At 46.5% G+C, this 18,491-nt stretch overlaps 1 pseudogene; it reads right to left on the reverse strand.

The window, feature by feature from the left end:
• Positions 1-10,012: 10,012 nt before the first annotated feature.
• On the reverse strand, positions 10,013-10,144 carry LOC141130866 (U2 spliceosomal RNA; annotated as a pseudogene).
• Positions 10,145-18,491: the final 8,347 nt, after the last annotated feature.

Raw genomic sequence — 18,491 nt, forward strand, 5'->3', positions numbered from 1 at the left:
GGGGGTTCGCAATGACATAGGGCTGTTAGGGGTATCTATGGGCATTAATGCTGATTTCCTCCAGTTTACTACTAGTCCTGACACCTTGCCAAACCTCTCCATGGTATCCATTACCTGCCCAAGGGAATTTCCCATGTCCCCAAGAAACAATAGGACATCGTCGGCATACAGGGCAATCCTCTCCTCTCCTGTCTTTCTTATAAACCCCTCTATCTTTGGACTAGACCTAATATGGATTGCTAATGGCTCCATGGCAAGGGCAAAAAGCAGGGGGGACAGAGGACACCCCTGTCTTGTCCCCCTTTCTAAACATATTTTCTCTGAAAAGTCCTTATTAACCTTAACCCTCGCACTTGGGCTCTTATACAGTATTTTTATCCATTTTATAAAAGCCGGACCTAAGCCAACTTCCTCCAGAACCCGCCAGAGATAGGTCCATTCCAGGCTGTCAAAGGCCTTAGTTATGTCCAAGGACACCACCGCTCTTGATCCCATATTCTCTGTCGGGGTCTGGAGGTTCAGATATACCCTCCTAATGTTCATGCTTGTGGTCCTATGGGAGATAAAACCCGTTTGGTCCGGGTGTATGAGTTTATGAATAATTTTATTAAGCCTGGCCGCCAGCACCCTCGCCAAGATCTTGGCGTCCGTGCACAACAGCGAAATTGGCCTGTATGCCGACGGTTCTAGCGGGTCACCCCCCTCTTTATGGAGTAAAATAAAATTTGTCTCCGTCATAGAGGCAGGCAGGCATCCTGCTTGTAAGGCCCAGTTCAGTGTTTTAAGCAGTTCTGGAAGCAAGATCTTCCCATATTGCTTGTATGTTTCTACCGGAAGGCCGTCCGGCCCCGGGGATTTTTGGTTTGCCATTCCATTTACCGCTTGTTGTAATTCAGCTAATGTAATAGGCGCATCTAAGCCCTCTCTGTCCTCTTCAGCAACCATGGGGATCCGTATGTCCTTAAAGAAATTATCCATATCCTCCCCTCCAGCACTCCCCTGTGAACTGTACAGGTTTTCATAATACTTCCCAAACGCATCCCTTATTACCGAGTTCTGGGAGGATATCTCACCGTTTGGGATCCTAATTGCAGGGATCGTCGAGGAGGAGGAATTGGTTTTCACCAGGTAGGCCAGCATACGACCCACACTTTCTCCTTCCCCATAAGTCCGTTGCTTCTGAAACAGTTGCTTATTTTCACCCCTTTTTAAGACCGCTGTTCTATAGGTCTCCTGTTTATCTTCCCATACCTTCTGCCTCGCTGGTGTTGGGCCCTCTAGAAATTGTTTTTCAGCAATCTCCAGCTCCTTCCTAATCCCTTCCTCCCATTCCCTAGCCTTCTTTTTAACCCCTGCCACCCCTTGAATCAGGATCCCCCTAAGGAATGCCTTCAATGCGTCCCATTGTATACCTGCTGTAGTTGAACCTTCATTAAATTTTATAAATTCTTTTAGCTTTGTTATTATTCTCTCTGGATCCCCCATTAACTCCAACCAATATGGACTTAGTTTCCAAAGTCCCCTAGCCTCCCTGCCCCCTATACCCACTGAGGTCACCATCAGGGAGTGGTCTGAGACCCCTCTCGGAAAATATAATACCTCCTTTATCATTGGTACCGCTTCCGCGTTGCCCAGGGTCATGTCTATTCTGGATAGGGTAGAATGGGAGGCTGAGAAGCAGGAATATTGCCTTACTCCAGGATTCCGGACCCTCCATACGTCCATCAAGCCTGCTTCTTCCAGGAACTGACCCAGCCTACCCTCTGCTACGTTGTTCATTTGGGGTCTCGGTGGGAATCTATCCAAGCCTCTATTTATCACCTCATTAAAATCCCCCACTACTATTACTGGGGTGCCTGTTTTATCCAACATAAACTCCATTAAACTGTACAATACCTCCAGTTTAAAGGGTGGGGGGATGTAGATGTTAGCTATAACATACATTCTATCTTCAATTGAACAATGTAAAAAAATATAACGACCCTTGCTGTCTACCCTTGCCTGCCTACAGGAGAATATCACGCCTCTTAACACCATTATGCTCACCCCCCTAGAATAGGAGGAGTAAACCGAATGGTACTGGGCCTGAAACCTCCTATTTGGGAGGTATTTCAACGTGTCCTTTGTCAGGTGGGTCTCCTGTAGGCAGATCAACCCCACCCCCCTTATCTCCAGCAACGAAAAAATGGCAGACCTCTTATTTGGATTCCCCATCCCCCGAATGTTCCAAGATCCTATTTTAAGAACCTTGGACTGTATCACACACACCACAGAGAGGCTTTGGCGCCCGGAAAACCAGTTGTACTAAATCCGAAGAAAATGGACACTCTAGCTTTAGGCCCAGTATATTGCCCTATACCAGATAATAAATCCTTCTTACCCATCTTAATTCCATGGCCCATGAGGCAGCTAAAACTAAAAACAGACCCAAACTATCTATCTTGGTTTGCCTACGAGAGAGCATCACACTTCTTGTCACCACTATGCTCACACCTCTAAAGCAAGAAGTGTAAACCGAGTGTTATTGAGTTTAAGATCTCCTGCTTGGGGGACATTTCAACATATCCTTTATCAGGTACGTCTCCCGTAGGCAGACCTTGCCGACCCCCCTTAACTCCAGTAGCGGAAGAACAGCAGCCCTTTTGTCTGGGTTCCCCATCCCCCATGCGTTCCAAGAACCTATTTTGAAACTTGGTACATTGTTTTATGCCGGAGAATAAATTCCTCTTACCCACTATACCTCCCCAAAAGGACCAAGAGAAAAGAAATAAAAAAAAAAAAAAAAAAAACAGCTAAGGTGAAAATCCTCTGTTACTGCCATATTGTGTGTTACGTGTAGAAGTGGTGAAAAAAAGGGAGGACAGACAAAAAGAAAGAAAAAAAAAAAAAGGGGGGGTTCCCTTAATTACCCCCTGTACTTTGTGCTTGTAACCCATAGAACTTCTTTACTATTATATTCCATTTCGGTGATCCTTCTAAATCTCTGCTTTTTCATATTGTTTACCTTTACCACACATGTGCTTAAACCTACATCCCCCCTCCCCCCCTTCCCCTTAATTACCCCCCCAGGTGCTATGTGCATATTAGTTCCTACTATAGTTTTACAGCCCTTCTCCCCCTCCATCACCCCCTCCACCCAGTCCCCCCCACCTATCCCCCCCACCTCACCCCCCCAATCCCTGCTACCCCTACCCCCCCTCTCCCCCAACCCCTTCCCCCCCCTCCACCCCCTCCCCCACCTTACCAGGTTAGCCCCTGGGGCTCTATTCGTGACCGCCTCATATATTCCTTCCAAAGTGTCCCTTCCTAACATTCCTACCACTCCCCCCCCTCCCTGTACCATTAATATCCACATGTGCAAAATTTTAAATATAATAACCTCCTGCTCCCCTATTCCTAATCTACCATACACCATCATTCTCCCTCTCTATACCAAGTTCACATTCCCACAGTCCAGATCTTCTTATCCTGTGATCAAGCATCTTAACACTCTTGGTTCTTTCCTTTGGGTTCCAGTCTCTGTTTATTTTCTTCATACCAGTGGGTTACCCCCCCCGGAGAGTCAAAGAAAAGAACCTCCCCCAATGCCTCAACCCGTAGCCTGGCTGGGTATAGTAAAGCGTACTTGACATCAAATTTTTGTAGGGTACGTTTGACCTCCACAAAACCTTCCCTGCGTCTCTGCAGCTCCGGTGAAAAGTCCGCAAAAAAAGAAACCCTTGCACCGTTATACAAAATAAGCCTCTTCTCCCTGGCTTTGCGCATTAAGGTTATCTTGTCACAGTGGTTCAGAAATTTCAACAACAAGGACCTGGGGCGTCCTCCAGGAGGCGGAGCCCTGAAAGGGACCCGATGGGCTCTCTCAATTGCAAACTGTGGGGAAAATGCATCTCTTCCAAATACTTCTGTGAACCATCCTTCCAAAAAAGCAATGATGTTCTGCCCTTCACATCTCTCTGGGAGACCCACTATTCTTATGTTATCCCTTCTCAGGCGATTTTCCATTTCATCCATTTTTTCATTAATTCTACCCAGTTGTACCTTCATAGATTTAACATCGTGCTTTAGGGGAAAAACATCATCCTCCACTTGGCTCACTCTTCCCTCAAGACCAGTTATTCTATCTACTGCCTTTTGCAGTTCCTGTTTTATTAGTAATAGTTCATCCTTAATCTCTTTAATTTGGTCACTTAACCCCTCCACTGATGCTTTGCAAGAATTAATCGCATGCAAAATTTCCCTCAGGGTTGGTTCTACCTCTGTAGTAGAGGCCATTGCTGGTGGTGGTACATGGGCTTTTTCCCCTGGCCCTGGGCCTTTATTGACACTTGAACTTTTATGCCCTGCTCCAGCTGGGGTTAAAGATACCTGTCCAAGACTTTTCCTATCCCCGGTGGTCTTGTGTTGCGGAGCTTGCCCATTCTTAATGGGGGTCTGTTCAGGAGTGTGTGCAAACCTCTCCAACTTTGCTACAGCTGCAGCTGCTGCCGCCTGGTTCCCCTTCTCTTTTGCAGATCGTAACGACTGGGGTCCTAAATTCTCCATATTAGCTGGCTCCTCCCCTCTCCTTCTTGACATTGCCGTTGTTATCTTTCTATACCTGGATACCCAACGCCACCAGTACAGAACAAACGGGACACAGGGGGGGCCAGGAAACCGCAAAAGAAGCTGACTGGGATCACACAGGTAGGTACTGTCTCTTTAATGCAAGGCTCTGTTAACACCCCTGCAGCCTCCACTCAACCAGTATGCATATTCAACAGTTCAGAGAGAAAAAAAAAAAAAAAAAAATATAATCAGATAGGTCACATCTGCCCAGTCACTTCTCTTTTCCCCTGTTGGGCTAATGAGCCATAGGGTAATAACCCTGACTTTAGCCAAGCACAATAGGCTGTAATACGTTTAGGGGGTTACAGCTTTCTTTCCAGGTCCCACTCGCCTGTTCTGATCCCCAAAGTCCCAGGACCCAGCATTCAGCTTCTTACCGGCCTCCTGGATGTGGCACAAATATGTTAGCATAGGCTCACCACCGGTCTCCCGATCTGCATATTCCAGCCATCCACTTCCTCTCCCCTCTCACCGCTCCGTGACTGAGTGTTGAGGCTGCCCCACCGGCTCCCCGGCGCACAGGCACAGTAGTTGCCGCGGCTTCAGTGAGTGTGCTACAGTGCATTTAGTATACTCCGGTGACCAACAGCAACTCCACCGTCTTCCTCTCCTGCTGCTTCCTCTCCTGCTGCAGCGGCCGCTCCAGGTCCCCGGCCCAGACACCGGCTGCCTAGAGATGCAGTCAGCCGAGCACACTCCAACCGATAATGACCGGTAATGGCCGGTAGACAGTGGGGTAGCAAGGCTTGCAGCCGGCTACTCGCTCCTCTCCACACTCCTTCCACTCCTTCCACACCCACTTCCGGTCACGCCCCCCAGACTTGGGAAACTTAACATTAATAAATCACTGGGACCAGATGGCTTGCACCCAAGGGTACTTGAGGAACTCAGTCAAGTCACGTTGTTTTATTGTTAACCATAATTTGCTTAGCAGGTATGCCATTCAGCTTCAGCACTGATTTATTCATTTTGACAGCAACAGCGTTTGCTCCCACGATACGTAAATCAGCGACTCCAGCGCTGTAGGAGGTGATTTCACCACCACAGTTAAAAGAAAATGGTGCCTGTATGCCCATCATTAGAAGTGGGTGGATGAAGGGCGGTATTCTAATGGTGGGCATACCCACTAATCAATCTCTTTTTTTTGTTCAGCCCACAGGCTGCATGAAAAAAAGAACATTACAATGTATGCCCAACAAGGGCCAACAACGTACTGGTATGTTGCTGGACTTTGAGTGGTTATACCAGGATGATGCCTGCAGGTTTAGGTATCATATTGGTATCATTCTTTTCAGCCAGCAGTCGGCTTTCATGTAAAGCAATCCTAGCAGCTAATTAGCCTCTAGACTGCTTTTATAAGCAGTGGGAGGGAATGTCCCCCCCATGTCCCCCCCTCCCTCCGTTTTCCATGGTTTTCTCTGGCTCTCCTGTCCCAACAGAGAACCCGAGAATGCAGCCAGTAGTTCCGCCAGCTGACCATAGAGCTGATCAGAGACCAGAATTGCTCCAATCATCTCTATGGCCTAAGAAACCGGAAGCTATGAGCATTTCACGACTTAGGTTTCGCCGGATATAAACAGCGCCATTGGGAAATTTGCTAAGTATTTTATCACACCGATCTTGGTGAGGTCAGATGCTTTGAGGGCAGAGGAGAGATCTGAGATAACGATAAAAATGATTAAAAAAAAATGAAAGGAAGAGTTTAAAAAAACAATAAAAAAGCAAAATAAATAATAAAAAAAAAGCACCCCTGTCCCCCCGTGCTCGCAAAGGCGAACACAAGCGTTGGTTTGGTGTCATATGTAAACAGCAATTGCACCATGCATGTGAGGTATCACTGTGAAGGTCAAATCGAGGGAAGTAATTTTAGCAGTAGACCTCCTCTGTAAATCTAAAATGGTAACCTGTAAAGGCTTTTAAAGGCTTTTTAAAATGTATGTAGTTTGTCGCCGCTGCACGTTTGTGCGTAATTTTAAAGCATGTCGTGTTTGGTATCCATGTACTCGGCATAAGATCATCTTTTTTATTTCATCAAACATTTGGGCAATATAGTGTGTTTTTTCCCCAAAAAATGCGTTTGAAAAATTGCTGTGCAAATACTGTCTGAAAAATAAATTGCAACACCCACCATTTTTATCTGTAGGGCCTTTGCTTTAAAAAAATATATAATGTTTGGGGGTTCAAAGTAATTTTCTTGCAAACATTTTTTTCATGTAAACAAAGTGTCAGAAAGGGCTTTGTCTGCAAGTGGTTAGAAGAGTGGGTGATGTGTGACATAAGCTTCTAAATGTTGTGCATAAAATGCCAGGACAGTTCAACCCCCCCCCCCAAATGACCCCTTTTTGGAAAGTAGACACCCCAAGCTATTTGCTGATAGGCATATTGAGTCCATGGAATATTTTATATTTTGGCTCAAGTTCCGGGAAAATTAAATTTTTTTTTTTTTTGCACAAAGTTGTCACTAAATTATATATTGTTCAAACATGGCATGGTTATATGTGGAATTACACCCCAAAATACATTCTGCTGCTTCTCCTGAGTACGGGGATACCTCATGTGTGAGACTTTTTGGAAGCCTAGCCGTGTATAGAACCCTGAAAACCAAGCACTGCCTTCAGGATTTCTAAGGGTGTACATTTTTTATTTCACTCCTCACTACCTATCCCAGTTTTAAAAGACATACAATGCCAAGATAGCACCACCCCCACCCCCCACCCCAAATGACCCCATTTTGGAAAGAAGACACCCCAAGATATTTGATGAGAGGCATGTTGAGTCCATGGAATATTTTATATTTTGCCACAAGTTGCGGGAAAATTATAATTTTTTTTTTTTTTTGCACAAAGTTGTCACTAAATGATCTATTGCTCAAACATGCCATAGGCATATGTGAAATTACACCCCAAATAAATTCTGCTGCTTCTCCTAAGTACAGGGATACCACATGTGTGAGACTTTTTTGGAGCCTATCCGTGTACAGGACCCCGAAAACCAATCACCGCCTTCAGGCTTTCTAAGGGCGTAAAATGGTGATTTCACTTCCTCACTACCTATCACAGTTCCGGAGGCCATGAAATGTCAAGATAGCACAAACCCCCCCCCAAATTACCCCAGTTTGGAAAGAAGACACTTCAAGCTTTTTGCTGAGAGACATGTTGTGTCCATGGAATATTTGATATTTTGCCACAAGTTTTGGGAAAATTACAATTTTTTTTTTTTTGCACAAAGTTGTCACTAAATTATATATTGTTCAAACATGGCATGGTTATATGTGGAATTACACCCCAAAATACATTCTGCTGCTTCTCCTGAGTACAGGGATACCTCATGTGTGAGACTTTTTGGAAGCCTAGCCGTGTACAGAACCCTGAAAACCAAGCACTGCCTTCAGGATTTCTAAGGGTGTACATTTTTTATTTCACTCCTCACTACCTATCCCAGTTTTAAAAGACATACAATGCCAAGATAGCACCACCCCCACCCCCCACCCCAAATGACCCCATTTTGGAAAGAAGACACCCCAAGATATTTGATGAGAGGCATGTTGAGTCCATGGAATATTTTATATTTTGCCACAAGTTGCGGGAAAATTATAATTTTTTTTTTTTTTGCCCAAAGTTGTCACTAAATGATCTATTGCTCAAACATGCCATAGGCATATGTGAAATTACACCCCAAATAAATTCTGCTGCTTCTCCTAAGTACAGGGATACCACATGTGTGAGACTTTTTTGGAGCCTATCTGTGTACAGGACCCTGAAAACCAATCACCTCCTTCAGGCTTTCTAAGGGCGTAAAATGGTGATTTCACTTCCTCACTACCTATCACAGTTTCGGAGGCCATGGAATGTCAAGATAGCACAAACTCCCCCCAAATGACCCCAGTTTGGAAAGAAGACACTTCAAGCTTTTTGCTGAGAGACATGTTGTGTCCATGGAATATTTGATATTTTGCCACAAGTTTTGGGAAAATTACAATTTTTTTTTTTTTTTTTTTACACAAAGTTGTCACTAAATGATATATTGTTCAAACATGGTATGGTTATATGTGGAATTACACCCCAAAATACATTCTGCTGCTTCTCCTGTGTACGGGGGTACCACATGTGCGAGACTTTTGCTAGCCTAGCTGCGTACAGGACCCCAAAAACCAAGCACCGCCTTCAGGCTTTCTAAAGGCGTAAAATGGTGATTTTACTCCTCACTACCCATCACAGTTACAAAGGCCCTGAAATGTCCAGATAGCACAACCCCCCCCCCCCCCCCCCCCAATGTCCCCATTTTGGAAAGTAGACACCCCAAGGTATTTGCTAAGAGGCATGGTGAGTATTTTGCAGATCTCATTTGCATATGCGATACGTCGCAGTACAGAGTGGAATGTATTCTGTTGAGTTCTTTTTTTTTTTTTTATTGAAAAGCCAGTGGCGTGCAAACACACCTCAAAAACTTCCACCCAGTGCCAAAATAAAGTGCCCACACATAGAGAGTGAAACACAAAACGTGCAACGGGTGTTCAGAGTCCTCCACAAGGGAAAGACCTTACCCTGATCCCCCGGGGCATTAGGCTCAAGACAGGGACTGAGGTACTCAGACAATGGGTCCATCTGGCCGAAACCAGGCAGACCCCCGTTTACTGGAAGGTCTGCCGAAACAGACCTCCCCGAAGGGAGACCCCCAAAGGAGAGAGCAAACTAAGCCAGAAGGCCTATGTCCACCCCTTCCCAAGACTTTCAGAGTAGGCCCGAGGACCCACACCCTACTCGCCACACAGTGACAAAACGTGTATACATTACAAACAAAAAAGAAATACAAAAAAGTGACAAGCACAGGAGTAAATAAAAGAGTGAGGGAAATAGTGAGATGGGAGAGTGAAAGTGACCATTGTGTAATACAAGGGCCGGCCCTCCGGTCAGGCATAAAAATTTCCGCTGGTCCTAGCCAAAAGGCTCGGCCCAAGAGGCAGGTGTGACAAACGTGTGTAGTGGTGAAGTGACCATGGTGCCATAAAATCAAGTGCATAAACACCATGACCATACGGCACCCCTGAACTGCCACTTCAGGGGCAAATTCACCACGGGCTTTTCATGACCCACAGCCCAGACCACAGCAGCCCCCACCCCAACCAGGATGGCCTGGAGTTCAGGAAACTTGGTGAGAACCCTTTACCATCAGGCGCCACTGTCATTCCGTTCCTCCTGCCTAATTATATTCGGGAGATACTGACCACCCCCCCGCCCCCCCCGAAGGAGGAGTAAGCGTTCTCTCCCAGAAAAACTGGCCTAGAGCTAGAGCTACCCCAATCTAGGCCAGAAGCCCGACTCTCCGGATAAGACCCCGTGGTTCTCCATCCCCATCAGAAGGCTTCCCTTTCAGCTACGAACTGCTCCAGGTCACCTTTACTCCAGCAGGCTTTGCATAGCAACCACCATCCCTTCACTATTTCGCCATAGATCAAGAACAGAAGCAAGCGCCACCTCCTGGAAACTGATAAGAACAGATACTACACTTGATCTTAGCCAAAAGACCAAGAAGCGTACTCTGTGGAGTTCTTTTTTTGATTGAAAATGTATACTTTATTTTGCAAGAAAATATACAAAAAACAAATACTTAAACAGGGTACATTCCAATCTGTACTGCGACGCAGCGCATAAATACACTACATAACAATACATTGCCAAGCATACAAATAAATTACATTCATCCTGTGGTATGATGCCTAATGTGTTGTGCAGAGTAATAATACCCCGAAACATCACATCATGCATGACGCCACATTACCCTGAAAGCATTACTTCAAACACATGTCACAAAAGTCAGGTCATACAGTCTAATAACATTCAAATGTGCAACGGTTGTGTTGGGGGGGGTGGAGAAGGTGGGGTAGGGGAGGGAGAAAAGAGTTCACAGGCCCGAAGCTTTATTTGAGCTGCCAAAGGATACACGGTTGGGAGGGGGGGATGGGGAAATCTTCAGACCTCCTCTTCCTCCTCGAAGTCCATCAAGTGATAGTCTCTGAGCAGACTGTGAACCAGTCTGCGGCAGTCCTCAATGGACATCCTCTCCCGCTGGTGGATGAGGCGCTTTCTGGCGCACCATAAAGCGCCCTTAAAGCAACACAGCACCCGCCAGGCACCGTCAATGTCCTCCTGTGAATGAGTTCCAGAGAAAAGTCAGTTCAACACACCAAAGTGTGTGATAGCAGTCTGTGGTACAAAGTCTTTGAGTTCAGGTTCTAAGGCCCTCAACAGGTCCTGTGCAAAGGGACACTCCCAGAAAACATGCAGAGCAGTTTCCTCCTGGATGATGCAAAAGGGGCAGTGCCTGTATCTGCACAGGTTTCTGGCATGCATGAATGTCCTGAGTGGCTACCCCCCTTGGATTGCCATCCATGCCAGATCTTTGTGCCTGTTGGTGAGTCTCTTTGAAGAAACATTTCTCCAGACCACTTTACAAGTGGCTGAAGGGAGGCCTGGAACAGTCTCAGCAATGTCCGATGCTCTAATCAACTTGTGGATAGTTTTTGGCTTCCACAAGTCGGGCTTCACTCCATGTAGCCCCAGCTCCTTAATAAACTTGAAGGTGTCCAAGTAGTACCAAGGGGTGTCCCAGTTGTAGGGGATGGAGCTGTCCCATTTGTCCCATCCGAGGGTCCTCCAAAGAGGCAGAAGGAAAAAACGGGACATGGAGTTACCACCAGAGTCCACAGTTCTGTCAGCCGGTGTCTTGCGGATGCAGTTACAAGCAAAGCACACCCTCAGTAGCATAGCGATGTCGGGCACGCCCTTACCGCCCTTGAGGGGTTCCCTGAACATAACCGCCCGCTTCACTCTGTCCATTTTGGAGCTCCAGATGAAGTGAAACACCGCCCTGGTGATGGCCTTGCAGGTGTTAACCCGGGGTGGCCAGGCCTGGGCGAGGTACTGCAACACAGGGAGGATCTCGCTGCGGAGTACCAGTGTTTTCCCTTCGATGGTGAGTTCTCTGAGGCTCCAAAGTCCAAACTTCTGTCGCATCTTTGACAGTCTTTCCTCCCAGGACTTCAGGGCTGCGCCCTCAGCTCCAAACCAGACCCCAAGAATTTTGATGAAGTCCGTCTTGACGCTGAAAGGAATGGGTGCAGAAGAAGGCAGGAACCACTTTCCGAAGAGCATGACTTCTGACTTCCCGCAGTTGACCTTTGCCCCTGAAGCTTGGCCGAAGTCCTCACAGGTCTGGGCGAGACACAGAGGCACAGAACACCGTCACGTCGTCCATGTAGAGTGAGTACTTGACCTCCCGTCTGTCCGGTCCTGGTGCGGTGATCCCTCTGATGTCTGGATTCTGTCTGATGCTTCGGGCGAAGAGCTCTATACAACAAACAAAAAGCATAGGTGAGAGAGGGCAGCCTTGTCTGACCCCAGACAAAATTGGAAAGGGGTCAGTTTTCCAGCCATTTACCAGCACCAAACTAGAAATATCAGTGTACATTACATTCACATACGAACAAAACATTTCCCCAAGACCAAACCTGCGCAGATCTCTGCACATAAACTCATGGGAGACACAGTCAAAGGCCTTCTCCTGGTCAAGACTGACCAGGGCCGCGTGCACACGGCGGCCATGAATGTACTAGACCGTGTCCCGGACAAGCGCAAGGCTGTCCGCAATCCTGTGACCAGGAATGCCACAAGTCTGATCCGGGTGGATGATCTGTCCAATGGCAGACTTCAGCCTGTTGGCCAGGACCTTGACGAGGATTTTGTAGTCCACGTTCAGAAGAGAGATTGGACGCCAATTTTTAAGATCCGATCTCTCCCCCTTCCGCTTATACAAAATCGTGATCATCCCCTCCCTCAGTGATGGAGGCATTCTGCCCTCCACCACAATCTCCTCGTACAGCTCGAGCAGGTCTGGGCCCACGAGATCCCACAGTGCTACATAGAGCTCAACTGGGAGACCATCGCAGCCCAGGGTCCTGCCTCGCCTAAAGGATTTAGCGGTAGAGTGCAGCTCCTCCAACACCAAGGGGGCATTGACGGTTGATGAAGCTGCAGGATTAATATGGTTAGAGATACCTGACAGGAACCTGTCGGCCGCCTGTGTGTCCGTTTCTTTCGGGGAGTAGAGGTTGGTGTAGTAGTCGCTGACCACTTGCATCACAGCCTTCTTCCCCTTCTGGAGTGTTCCGGTCTCGTCACGCAGCTCTGACAAGGGTGTGTGTCCTGAGTGAAGTTTCCTGAAAAAGAAAGAATTACATTTCTCACCTTTCTCAAGATTCTCCACCTTGGCACGGAAGACGATGTGCCTGGATTCTTCCTCAAAGTGTCCTTTCAAGCTCTTCTTGGTGTCCTCCAGGTCCTGCCTAACGTCCCAGCCACAGTGATGAAGGTCCTGCAGGGACTGCAACTGACGCTGCAGTCTCCTGAGTTCCCTCCTCCTGGCACACACATGCTGGCATCCCCTTGCCTGAAAGAAGCTACGCAGCTTAACCTTCACAAACTCCCACCAGTCACTTACCCTTCCAAAGAATCTCTTTTCCTCCGTCCAGGTGGCATAGGCCTCCCGGAGTTCCCCCATCAATTCCTCGTTTTCCAGCAGGGTGCTATGCAGCTTGCAGAAACCCGGTCCGCGGGCAAAGCCCTCGCCCAGGTCACCCCGAAAGTGAATAGCCCTGTGGTCAGAGAAAAAGCAGGGGACCATGGAGAACTCACGATGCTTGACTGTTCTTGAAGTGAGCACGAAGTCAATCCTGGAACGCACAGATCCATCGGGTCGGCACCACGAATAGTTCACGGTCCCTTTCCCTATGGATCACACGGTGTCCTGCAAGGAGGCCTCCGAGATCATCTCCTTGAGCAGCCTAGAAGTAGCATCAAGTTTTGCGTATATGCTGGAGCTGCGCCCATCCTCCTCGATCGTACAGTTAAAATCACCGCCGATCACTACTGTTCTGGTGGTGAGGAGTTGGGTCCGCAGGGTCTGGAAAAGTTCCAGCTGCGCATTCTTGTCTGGGGGGGCGTACACGTTGATGAGCCTAACTGGCTCTTCCACCCACGAGCCGTCTATGACCAAAAGACAGCCACAGACTAGCTCATGGATAGAGTCAACCGTGAAGCGCCCACCCCTGACCAGAATGGCTACTCCTGCAGACTTGCAATCGCCACCCCCGGACCAGTAGGAGGGACCAAGGGTCCACTGGGAGGACAGATGAGTGTACCTCCTCAAGGGAGGAAGGGCGCACTCCTGAAGCATGTAGACATCACTCTGCTGACTTGAAAGAAAGGTCAGGACCGCTTGCCTTCTAGATGTATCCTTGATACTCCTCACATTAATGGAAAAGATTGAGATCTCAGCCATCATGAAAAAGGGTATGAGGGTCTAGTTAACAAGGGTCCGAACTTACCTCTTCCGTTGCGTCTTCTGCCTGTACTGTGTTCTGGGCCAGGCCCAGCTCCTCAAGGACAGACTCCATCATCTGCTGGCTGATGTGGACGTTGGGGGGGAGGTCATGCTCGGGGTTGACCACGACCTCCTCCCCTTCCTCCTCCTCCCCCGCAGACTCTAGATCCTCCACTACTTGCTCTGGTCCATTGCTGTCGCGTTGGACCCCGTTGGACCGTTTGGTGGAGGTGGCAGGTTCCTCAGCTGTTGGGCCCTCTGGCTTCCGTTTCCGGCTTCCTCTTGGGCCACTGGTGGGGGTGGAGGGGGGTGGGAGGGTGGGGAAGTCCTCCAGGGAGGACAGGTTCGGGGGGGAGGGGGTGGGGAGGGGCTCCTCCGGCACAGAGGGGGTGGGTGGGGGTGTGCTGGAGGTAAGGGGTGGGGCAGGGGCGGGAGTAGGGGCCGGGGGAGGCGGGAGTGGACTTACCTGTGGCCTTTCGAGGTTCTTTTGGTTTTTCTGGCAGCTTCCTCCTGGATGACTTACCCTGGCTCACGGCTCCAGCGTAGGTCCGGGTCCTCTGGGGGCAGTGTCTGAAGACATGCTCTGCCAATCCGCAAAGGTTGCAGGCTTTGGACCTCGGACTGTCCTTGTTCTCCTGGCCTGTTACCCTACAGAACTTGCAAGCAAGCTCTGTACAATCCTTACCTATGTGTCCTGCCTGCCCACACTTGTTACAGTTGTAGGGTATGCCGGGGTAGAAAAGGATTCCTGCGGAGGATCCCAGGGAGAAGAAAGGCTGCAGGTGCTGGATGTCCCCCGAAGGATCTTTCCTCAGTTTGCAGAGCACAGACCACTTACCTATCCAGAAGCCGTTGGCATCGAAGATTTGGATCGGGTCCTTCACCACAGTGCAGAACCTCTGGAGGTAGTCCTTTGTCCTTTCCACTGGTATGGGGGTTCCTCATGGCCACTGTCACCCGCTTTTCGTCCTGTGTTATGGGGCAGTTCGCAGTGAACTTTCGGAAGGGGGATTCAGGGCCACTGGTCTTCACCATCTCCCAGTATCTTCTGCAGACCTGAAATGACACAAAAGTTATAAAGAATATACCTCTTGTGAAGGCCTGCACGGAAAGCGTCTCCGCTTTGCTGAACCCCTGTTCCAGAATCATCTTCTTTCCGAAGATCTCCGGGGTCATGTCAGGGACTTTTCCGTCCACTTCTTTCAGCTGCAGCACGACTGTCTGCTTCATCCAGGGCTCCAATGCTGGGAGCCCATCTGCAGGCTGGTCTGGCTTGGCTGGGATAAAGTCGATACTACACTTGATCTTAGCCAAAAGGCGAGAAGCGACTCTGTGGAGTTCTTGTATATAATAAACAATACCTGTCAACATAAGTCCTTAATCAAGTTTTGGTTGGATTTTTCATAGCCAAAGAGCCCAATAGTGTTTCACTTATGGGGAGTTTTTGTTTAAAGTTATGTTACAGCTGTGGTCTTGTGACATACTGACATATAATGGCATCACTGCGGTTTGGAAGAGCAGATATAATCTTTCAGAAATTCTTGCAAGGGGAACTATAGTAATTTTTAAATGTGCGTGTAAAAGAGATCAGGTTAATGTAAACAACCATATTAACATGTGCAAATATGTTAAAACCCCCTTTTTTATGTATATTATGTTAATATCTATGTAAATAAAAGTCAGCCTTTTTGATCCTCTACTCTCACTGCTGACTGATAACAATAAATTCTTGGCAGAAACGATTGTTAGCTAGAGACAATGTAATCTAAAAGGTCTTGTCTAGCAGTTAGGGAATGGCCGGTTTTATTCATATGATCAGTCCACTTTATTAGTAAGCAACAGGTCTGTCTAATCTTTTCAAGTAAGAGAAAGATATATAGTGTGTACTGGGAATGAGATGCCATCTCATATCATGTTTTCATTGGCATCATCCTAAATTACATAGAAAAAGAGGAGGAGCATAGGTCATAGGGCTGGGACTTTACATGTGCCTTTGAGAACTTATTACACAATACATATGGATCAAAAAATAATTTCTTAAAGTTTACAGGTACAAAATGCCTCATAGTGCCTCAGTGTGAAAGGGGTCTTACTTTTTTCAAAGATAGGATCTCAGCTGTGCTCGAGAATTCGATCCAAGGTGACCACAATTCCATAAACTTATGGTGGCGTCCTTGTATACTTGCCATTATTTCCGCCATTCTCTTTAATTGATTCAATTAAAGAGGTCAGAAAATTGCCTTAACATCCTTAGATTTTGAGAAGACCTACAACAGGGAGGATCACAAGTTTTTATTCAGAGTTTTAAGAAAAATGGGTTGTCCAGACAGACTTTTAAAACAAATAGGAAGTTTATATATGGATGCTTTTAGTGCAGTCTCAGTCAATGGCTTTTTATCAGAGAAATTTAGATTTTTAAGTGGAGTGAAATTAGGGTGTGCTTTGTCCCTGATCCTATTTATATGCACAATAGAACCACTTTTAAACGCAATTAGGAAGGACAAAGTGGAAGAAGGCTTTTTTGTCATTGGGAGTGGTGGGTATCAAGTAAAAACGATTGTATACATGATTGGAAGATGTAACCTTAATAGTGAAAAATTCAAAAAGTCTTAAAAGAGCACTCAGGATTGTTAAGTGGTTTTGTGGAGGCTCAGGTTTCAAAAGTAGTATTATTATTATTATTCAGGATTTATATAGCGCCAACAGTTTACGGAGCGCTTTACAATATAAAAGGGAGACAATACAGTTATAATACAATAAAATACAAGATGATTAAGAGGGCCCTGCTCTGAAGAGCTTACAATCTAACAGGGTGGGACAGGTGGTACAAAAGGTTGTAACTGTGGGGAATGAGCTGATGGAAGTGGTAGGAGATTAGTTGGAGACGTTATAGGCTTTCCTGAAGAGATGAGTTTTCAGGGATCGCCTGAAGGTAGCAAGAGTAGGGGATAGCCGGATAGATGGAGGTAGCGAGTTCCAGAGGATGGGAGAGGCTCTGGAGAAATCCTGGAGACGAGCATGGGAGGAGGAGATGAGAGAGCTTGAAAGCAGGAGGTCTTGAGAAGAGGGGAGAGGTTGATTTGGGTGATATTTGGAGACAAGATTAGTGATGTAGCTCGGGGCAGAGTTGTGAATGGCTTTGTATGTTGTGGTTAGTATTTTGAATTTAATTCGCTGGGTTATTGGGAGCCAGTGTAGGGATTGGAGTAGAGGGTTGGCAGACACTGAGTGGTTGGTAAGATGGATAAGTCTGGCAGCAGCATTCATGATAGACTGAAGAGGGGATAGCCTATGGAGAGGTAAGCCAATGAGAAGGGAGTTGCAATAGTCAAGGCGAGAGATAACAAGGGAGTGAATGAGGAGCTTGGTGGTTTCATTTGTTAAAAAGGGGCGAATTTTAGAGATGTTACGGAGGTGAATTCTACAAACTTTTGACAACGATTGGATTTGCGGCTGAAATGACAAGTCAGAGTCTAGGATTACACCTAGTACCCTGGCGTGAGGGGAGGGCCTGATGGTTGCATTGTTGATTTTGATGGAAAAGTCATGGAGGAGGGCACGGGCGGGGGGGAATATTAATAGCTCAGTTTTAGAGATTTAGTTTAAGGAAGTGGTGCGACATCCATGCTGATATGTCAGTTAGTAATGCGAGAGGAGACTGAAGGAGTGAGGTGAGGAGTAGACAGATAGATTTGGGTGTCATCAGCGTATAAGTGGTATTGGAAGCCGTGGGCAGTTATCAAAATAAATCTAGACAAATCTGGAGTATTTTCAATTGGAGATTTTTATATAGAACCAGATCTTAAAATACCTAGGGTATCGGAAGTAAACATTTTAGGAGTTTTGGTTAGAAAACAATGAAAACATAAAAAATTTGGGAAGCGCTTCTGGAAAGGGTAAAAAGAAAATTCGATTTTTGGAGGCATAGGGATTTGAGTATGGAAGGGAAGATATTAATTATTAAACAAGTCATTTTACCAATTATTTTACATCTATTAATGGTCTTTTTTCCACCAGTTTTAATCTTGAAGAGATTGTTCAAATGTTTTATCTTTTTCCTGTGGACTAAAGATGGAAAGGCTAACACACAAGGAAATCTATAAGCCAAAGTTAAAAGGGGGGAAGAGCTTTCCTGATATTAGAAAATTTTTATGTTTAAAATATTTTTCATATATTATCAATAGGTTATTAAATAAAGAAGCCCCGGATTAATATTTTTCTTAAATATCAGTTAGGTTTTTTGTTAAAAGATATAAATGGGCAGACCTAGACCAACAAAAACCCCCCAGAAAATGATATACTCTTAGAAAGAATTCTTATGCCGCGTACACACGATCGGACTTTTCATCGGAAAAAGATATGACAGCTTTTCCGACGGGATTCCGCTCAAGTTTGCCTTGCATACACACGGTCACGCAAAAGTTCGCTGAACTTACGACCATCAAGAACGTTGATAGGGTTGAAATAATGACTTAGAGTTCCACTTTAATTGTTTCTGTTTTTTC

The sequence above is a fragment of the Aquarana catesbeiana genome, linkage group LG02 (genome assembly GCF_042186555.1).
Source record: "Aquarana catesbeiana isolate 2022-GZ linkage group LG02, ASM4218655v1, whole genome shotgun sequence".
Lineage (NCBI taxonomy): Eukaryota > Metazoa > Chordata > Amphibia > Anura > Ranidae > Aquarana > Aquarana catesbeiana.